The sequence below is a fragment of the Anas platyrhynchos genome, chromosome 5 (assembly GCF_047663525.1).
Source record: "Anas platyrhynchos isolate ZD024472 breed Pekin duck chromosome 5, IASCAAS_PekinDuck_T2T, whole genome shotgun sequence".
Taxonomy (NCBI): domain Eukaryota; kingdom Metazoa; phylum Chordata; class Aves; order Anseriformes; family Anatidae; genus Anas; species Anas platyrhynchos.
In genome coordinates, this window is record NC_092591.1 from 1,861,954 (window position 1) to 1,870,333 (window position 8,380).

At 44.0% G+C, this 8,380-nt stretch overlaps 1 long non-coding RNA gene across 4 annotated transcripts; it reads right to left on the reverse strand.

Annotated features, from left to right (window-relative positions):
• Positions 1-919: 919 nt before the first annotated feature.
• LOC140002712 (uncharacterized) lies at positions 920-7,432 on the reverse strand. 4 transcript variants are annotated; one of them, XR_011809976.1, is made up of 3 exons: positions 7,146-7,432; positions 3,629-3,790; positions 920-1,184 (listed from the first exon to the last, which is right to left on the reverse strand). It is a non-coding gene; the product is annotated as an uncharacterized lncRNA (long non-coding RNA). The 4 variants fall into 4 exon arrangements; XR_011809974.1 differs by lacking the exon at positions 920-1,184 and adding an exon at positions 2,412-2,566; XR_011809977.1 differs by lacking the exon at positions 920-1,184 and adding an exon at positions 2,971-3,176.
• Between the last annotated feature and the right edge of the window lie 948 nt (positions 7,433-8,380).

Sequence of the window (8,380 nt, forward strand, 5' to 3'; positions counted from 1 at the left end):
TCTCATGCTGCTTCAATTAAATCCTATTGCGCTCTGAGGCAATGTAGCATCCGCTCTAGAGAAGAATTTCAATTCGGTAAACAGGCCTGTAAATACGCTGCTGTGGATAAATTGGCCATCAGTGTGATAGAGAGAAGTAAAGCAAAATGTGTGATTACAGCTAGTTTTTATGTGCTAGGAAGCTGCTGAGACATTACCAAGTGCAGGAACAATGTTTTTGCACCCTGTGCTTATCTGGCAGTTTTGTGCCTATTTTATATTAGCTATTTTCAGGCAAATGTTCTATGTCTGACTGATACTTCTCACTTGGAAAGCTACTTTTAAAATAATCTTGACCTAGATTTTTGTAATGAAAAGCAGCAGACAGTGCCAGAAAATGTTGTGCTGTTAGTGCCATTTCATCTCTATTCCTTAAACACAGCTCATTTAAAAGATACAAATTTAATCCACAGCAGAAGACTGATGGACAAGCACTTAGATTTCAGGCTTGCGTGGCTTTCAGGCTGAGCATTCAGCTGAGACGTGTTTCTGCTGGTGGAACAGAGGGCTCTCCTTTGGCTGAGGTTATTCCATGCTGCTCATGGGCGGGATGCTGAGGTCCCTCTGGAGGCTGCAGTGCTGCGGGGCTGCCTTGTGGCAGCCTGGCCACGATCCCAGAGCACGAGGCCGTGCTCCTTACCAGGCTCACTCCCTCCGAAGCTGACCCCAGAGCCTCAGCAGTGGAGAACGATAATCTCCTTATTCCAGTTCACTGCCCAGGAGGGCCTTTTGACCAGGGATCAGCAGTAGCTGCCTCATTTTAGGGGACCGAGAGAGTCCAGGCTGGTACCTTATGCCAAAATATCAGTGACTGCTTGATGTCTTTCCCCATCTCCCCACAGACATCTGCACACTGCACAAATTGTATACACCAAATATTCCATGGTGTTCTTACCAGCCTTTTTATTCTACAGCATCATTTTACAGCAAAAATGAGAAAAGAGCACTTGGGAGCAAAAATACTTTTACCTTTTACCATGGAAACTTTTCCCAAGCCCAAGCACTCATAGGTAAGCAAAAAAAGCCACAGCAAATGGCAGAGAAAAATGTCTCCAACACAAATAAAAACAGTTGTGCTCCCAAGCTGAAGTCTTCTGGCGACTCCTGGCTTCTCCACTGTGCTGAGTTCAGCTAAATGCAGACTTCTGAAAACAGGGAAATGTGCAGTAAATAATTAAATTACGACTTTATTGTCAAAGCAAGTTGCCCAAAATAGAAATGTTTTCAGAAAGGATTAGGCATAATCACAGGGGGTGGGTTCTTTGGAGCACATTAAAAATGCTGATTTGGAAATAGCTTAAACTGCTTACTGCTGGCAGCAGGGAGAATGTCTTGGGGCAGGGCAATCACTCACACACACTCTTCCTGAGCCGCTGCAGTTCTCACTTGCAGACAGGACACCAGGATGAAGGATCTTTGCTGTATTTATTTATTTGTTTGATTATGTATTTATATTTCTATTTTATTTATTTATTTTAATGTAGAAAGCAGTTGATACCCAGTGTTGCACTCTCACCTGTTTCCATGTGCAGGAGGGGAGCAGGATTTGCCCATTCCTGCTGCATCCCACCACATCTGCTCAGGGCACCGACCCCAGCTAGCCCAGCACAGGCAGGGAGCTGCAAGGCAGGGCAGCTGCATGCTGAGCATTCCCATCGTGTCTTGGCAATTTGAGGGGGAAGTGAGTTAAAGCTCAAGTTCTGTCTGCACTGTGCCTCTTCAACTATGCTCTCCAGAGTTGGTGTTTAACTTTCCGCAAGGTCACAAAATATCAGAGACCAACCTTGTTTCTGCAGTGACCTCATTTAATTTGTCCCCGTGTGCCCAGCGGTGGCTGGAGCTGCAGCGGGCTGGCTGCTGGGGCACAGGCACCTCCTGAGAGCTGCAACCCTTCAGGAGGCTGCAAGCTTGTGGGACATGCCATGTGTTTTGGCAGCATTCATTCAGCCCGCTGAATATTGATCTGTTTTGTTCTTCCCTTCCTATCCATCAGGGTGCACTTCTCTGGAAAGAGCAAGGGGTTGAAATCTGGTATCTGGATGATTTCCCTGTACTTCCTGGTCTCATATATACAAATATAGGGTAGAGTTTTTAGAAATGAAAAGGGAATTAAATTATTCAGTTTTCTGCTTTGCTGGTAGTGGATTAGTCTGAGTTTCACTGCCGCATATTGGTTATGTTTGAACATGAATTTTCCTGTCTCTGAGTTATCCTCACAGCATCTAGAGCATATGGATAGTATACGCTTAAAGAAATAAAACAAGCACATAAAATACTGTTCTTTTATAGCGTGCTCTCTCTAGGAGAGCCTGCTGATGTGCTATTGCAGGGGTGAGGGTTAAACTGCAATAGGAAGGCCATGATATTCAATGAATTAAATTTTGACAAGCTGCTTCTATGCAATTCTGTGAGGACTGAGGAATCCCAGTTATTATGACTTCAGTACGAGCTGATGTTGACAGCTCTGCATGGGCCGGAGGCAGAGGTCAGAGCTGCGAGATCGCACTTCCAGCGCCTTGCTTTGGATCTGTAAAGTAAATACAGCTGCATGAGCTGCAAGCAAGCTCTACCAGTGGGACTGATACAGACTCCTAGATAATCTTCTAGTCTGCTTTCCTTACAGTTTGAAACGCTGTAATTCCCTTCCTTCTTCACCTGTTTCATTGCAGTGTGATATTCAAGAGGAATATTCAAGGATTTTGTTGCCAGATGAAAAAATACTGCACCACCTCTCAGTTGTCCTTGTACAAATCCCTCAGGTTCCTGGCCACTTCAGCCAGTTTTTCACTGCCTTTAGTGAGGTGCTCCTCATAAGGCACTTCATTTCCCTGTAGGAACCCAAAGCCCAGCAAAATCCGTGCCCTGAACAAAGCAGTCATCCACTGGAGCGGCTGCATCTCTTTTTCTTCACAATAGAATAATGTTGATGTGATGAAGGACAGCATGCAAAGCAACTCAGAGAGGGAAGACGGAGCTCAGAAGCAGCGCATGCTGTGTTTTGGGGGAGCTGTATCATCCCGTCAGGACCAGAGGCCTGCCAGATGTCAGCAGAGTGCTGCACACTGCCAGGGGCGGATCCTCTCCAGTTATCACGGTGGCTCAAACACTGGTTGCAGGTCTTCCCAGGCTTGGAATCACTGGGAAGTATTCACTAGTTTGCACACAGTCCCTTTTAGATGCTTACAGATATCCTTCCTACCATCCCCAGGCATTTTGGGTACTTAAAGCTTTGCTTTGAATTTGTGAGCCGATTTCGCCCATTCACTAAAATATGATCTGCCACAGTGACCCAGATCAAATGATCACCTAGCCCAGTATTTTGTCCCCTATACAACCAGCACAGAACAAATATGAGGATGTGTATAGAACACTTCTTGCTCTGATATGTCCCCTCCTGTAGTGGGGGTAAGGCCAGCACAGCACAGAGATGTGCACAGAGCACAAGGCCACATGGACAAATGCAGCACGGGGGTGGTAAGACAATGAGCGTGCCTCCAGCGTGCTCAGTGTCTCCGTTAAGCATGCATGCTCTACAGGCTGCTCTGCTAGAGGATTTAATGATGGCATTAAAGTAGCTGAACATGTGCACCTCGGTCTGGGGAGAAGACGAGTGGAAACAGGTACATGCTGCCATAGCAGGGGCTGTCTGGAAGCACTTGCCCCATGGTCCCTGCTGAAGCTGCTGGCAGAAGGTTACAGCCTTTGCAGGACTTCTCACTTCCCCGAATAAGGAACACGCACAACTGGAATACTGGAGGAGGCAAAGAAACACACAAAAATATTATTTCAGGGGTTTCCAATTCAGTGTAAGAGTCTGGAGATGCTAGTGGGAGGAGAGTTACACCAGAACTGGGACTGTGAGAGAAGATGCTAGAGAGCTACCCATGTGATGTGTCTAGTGTGTATTTTGTGCATTAGCTTCTAAGTGTATTAAAACATTAATTTCCAGCTCTGCCTGAAAGCTCTTCTGCAAAACTCCCGTAAGCATCTGCATACTAAAACCTCTCAGGTACTCACACCCTTCTCATGCAAATTCAGTTCCAAATTAAAATAACATGTGCAGATTCTTGCAATGAAACTGTATCTTTTTTTTTTCCTTTCTTTTTTTCTACTTGCTGTTGCCCAAGTTCTCTCATTAATGAGCACCGGCTGGGATAAACTGTCCGGAGGATGCTCTGTCTGTGAATAGGTCATCAGTCAGTCACCAGGCATCATCCAGCACGGCAGCTCACCTCTGCTGATGCCGGAGCACATTGGCAGGAGTCTGGGGAACACTTTGCTCAAACGCTCAGTTTAGAAGGAAGCTGTAAAGTTTGCAGCCTCTGCCACCCTGAATGAAAATGAGCTGGCAAGGTGGGAAGGGAGGAAAGCTCTCTTGCAGTTTGTAGAGATGATCCTGATTTCAAATGCCACTTGAGGGATACAGACTGTGATGCTGCTTAGCAACATTTCAGCTACAGCCCTTTGTGGATATATTCACTGTGATCTTCAACCTTTGTACTTCTGCAATATAGAAACTTAACACATGTTATTTTTACAGCTATTTTCTTCTTTTGATCATCTACCTTAAATTCTTTATCTTTTCTTTTTCTTCTTTTTTGTGTCCTAAAATAGACTTCTCTGTTTTGCTTTACATTCAGCCTGAAACATCACAACATTTTTTTTTTCTTCCTATCGCAGAAAGGTCACAAGCAATAAGAGATTTCATGTTGGCACCATTCAGCAATCCCACTTGCACACAGAACGCTATTGATGACCTGGATTCGGCTTCTTCATCTCTCACCTTAGCCAGAAGATTTTCCCCACGGGTGCCCAGAGCAGTACTGCTCAAATAATGGAGCTGGCAACGCTCCATTTGCTGCTGTGCATCGTCTAGAAGTTACCATACATGACCTCTGCTGTTTCTAGTGCCTGAATTTCTGTTTTGTCATATTTCACAAGACCCTTGTTGAGGGCGGTCAATGTATGTACATATATTCTGAATGTAAGCTATATAAATGCAGAAAAAAAAATATGTAGTATTCAGTTTTGAAATTTTATTTACAAATTTATTTTTTTTTTACCTTTCAGTTTATCCACTGTAATGTCTGCCATTCTTTACTGAACCTTGTTTTCTGCAACCACCTGTTCTCTTGCAAAATGCTCGTTCTGAGGTAGTTTTGGAAAATAACTGTATTTGTACTACATGAACATTATACTTCTTTACCAAAGTACCCAATTGTTCAGTAAGTGATACAGATGCATTTCTGTAGTAATTGTCTAAAATCTGCATTTTATTCAACAGGTGGGAGATTCAATATTCTTGACTCTTTCTACTAACAACATTATGTTCTCTTGGGTATGATAAGAGCTGGAGAAAAAACAAACCACCTGTAATGAGTTACCGTAGAAAATTAAAATTTTCAAAATCAATTTTCTTTGTTGTGTTAAAAAGGAAAATTAGAGTTCTATCCCCATTGCAGTGTAAAGCATTCCATGAATACTTTATTAACCCTTTTTTCTTATTATTTGGCATTTTTATCCCCTTTTGTCTTTTATATTCATTTTTCATCTGTTCTCCCATTTGCTTCCCTGTATTCCAATGACACAACAAGGAATGGGAAATAAAAACAACAACAAAAAGCAAAACAAACTTTTTTTTAAACGCTATTTTTTTCTAGACTGCTTAATAAATTTTAAAACCCTCTCTCCTGGAAGAGTGCTTACTCCTATCCTTTTCCTTTTGCTCTTTGCCACATTTAGGGCTCACATTTTCAGAGGGTTCTCAACAAGTCCACTCTGCCAGGTCCTTTGGCTACACAGCATCTTCCTTTCTCCAGCTGGCAGTTGCAGGAATTTGGTCAAGCTTTGTTTCACCAACTCTACCACCTTCATCAAGACCATGCAGAGATGCAAATGGCATCCAGACAGCAAAACAGAAAAAACTGTCTTTATCAACAGCAGGGTAAATGCTTTCTACATAGTCTTAGGAGTAAAGTATGTCATTAGGACCAAAGCCCCATAGTCACCTATAAAAGCCATAACTTTATGAGCTCCTTAGTGATGGTAAAGTGGAGAGTCCAGCAAGAGGATAACATGAGTATTATTGATTGTACCAAGAGCTGGTTTGCCCATGACCACTGTCAGCTTGTGCTGAGAGTTGAGGAAGATCCAGTTGCTTAATATTCTAGTCCTATATCCTTCCATATACCAAAAATCTACCCAGAAATCAAAATGGTCACCATTATCTTTAGGGTATTGCCCCCTCACTGGTCTGAATACGAAGTCTCCAGCAAAACCCAAGCACTGACACCCAGCACCTTCTAAATGAAATGAATTTTCAAACCATGATGTTTCACTGAGCATCCAAGTTCCAGCTCAGCCTTCGGCTTCTGCTTTGATGTTGGGAGCACTGAATGCACACAAAGCAGCCTGGACAGTGGCCCTTCCACCATGTGCCAGAAACTAACAGAGAAAGAAGTTAATTTAACTTTATATGAGTTTATTAACTGGCTTGAGGTGAGGGTCCAAGTGCTGGAATACCCTGGAGAAGTGCGAACCTCCCAGTGAGCCAGTTCTGATGAAGCAGCTCTGCCAGTGCAGATCACAGCGTTTACTGTGGCATAACATCATATTATTCACAGAAACATTGTTCTATTGTCCAAGCTGCTTTCCGTTGTGCTGGCTGTTTTCAGAAGCTGGGGCAAGCTGGCAATGCGTGGTGACTGCTGACGGTTCTGCTGAGGGTGCACAGCACAGGTAAAAGCCACCTTAGCAAGTCGCTGTGCCAGCTCCAGTCAGTGACCCTGAAAACTCAACCCTCAGAGGCTGAGCTGCTGCCATTACCCAGGAATGGCATCTTTCTTCTACCTAACACACTGAGATCCACAAATTCATTGCTGATGATAAGGGTGATAACTTCTCACTTGGGCTGTACTGTGCTGAATCACGGCACTGCTTCCTGAGCACCAGATTTATCAGCCAGCCCCACAATGTGTTAAATTGTTATGCCACATTTTGCTTGATTAGAGGATCTACAGTTCTAATTAAGATTAAAAATAAGTTATGACTCAGAGCCCAACAAAAATACAATGTGAATTACCTACCCTTAAATTTAATTTACTCACCCATAGGCTGAATATCTTCATGAATATAGGAAGAGCAGAAAAATAATTATTCTAATTAAAAGGAAAGATTCTGTTAAGCTAATTTACATTTTAGTCCACTCTCAGATGCATCACAGTCTTTTACCAGCCTGTCCATTAAGAGGGAAAATCAAAGTGGTTAAATTGAATTATAGATTAGGATCTTGTTGACAAACACTAGAGAGAAAGATACTGGCAGGCATAAGTAGAAAGGAAGCTGTAGCAGACTCAGGAGCAAAAGCAGGAATTTCAGAGACACTTGACCCTCACTCAGATGTGCAAGCTTTAAAGCCAGAGGTGGCTGCTCACATCTGATGGTTTTCCTTCCACCTGGCACAGGCTGCTACAGCTGGTCTGAATCTGTGCTCCCTTGAATGAGCACAGGTAGAGTGAAACAGGGGTGGGAAACCAGAGCTCTACAATGGAGAATTCACCTGTGTCTTGGTTAAATTGTCCCAGGGATTAATTCACAGCCACTGACAGAAGCAAGCAAGTGGCTGGGAGTGGATTGATTTTAGAAGAGCCTTGGGGTTCCCATCAGCCTGGTGGGGCCAGCCCGCACTGCCTGGCTCAGTGGGCAGTCAGCAGTCACTGCGGCAAGCTCAGGCAAAGGAGACAGGGAGCTGTTGGGGTGAATGCTCTGCTTCTGCCCATTTCACACCCAAACCCAGAGTACAGGCCACAGGCCATGAGCTGGCCAAAGCCACCCAGCCTTTCTCATGTTGAAGACCTGAGAACCAGCAAGGAGCTGCTCCTGGGGCAGCACAGGGTGACACAGCTACCAGCCATGGAGCCGTGGTTTCAGAAGTTATCTGCCAAAGATTGCTTGGGCTACAGACACATCAAACCTTCTGATGATGTATTGCCCCCCCTCTCCAGCACATATCGCTAGTCTGTTGGTGATTTATACGGTGCTAACAGACTGAGCAACAGGAGTGTCTTTTATGTGCTAAGAAAATGCACCACAAAACATACCCGAGTGCTCCAGAGCTTTGTGCCTTTTGAATAATTACCACCAGTGTGGGGATGATGACTGTAGCAGCTGAATTTATGTACAGACTTCCACATCTGAGCATATCCACATAAATACACATGACCTGAAAGTGTACACATAACTCAGGAAGACACGAGGAAGGCATTGTCTCCTCGATAGCATGGAGTCTGTTATCTGCTGTCCTGAATTGTTGTGACCTGACTTCCTTTACACTTATTAATTA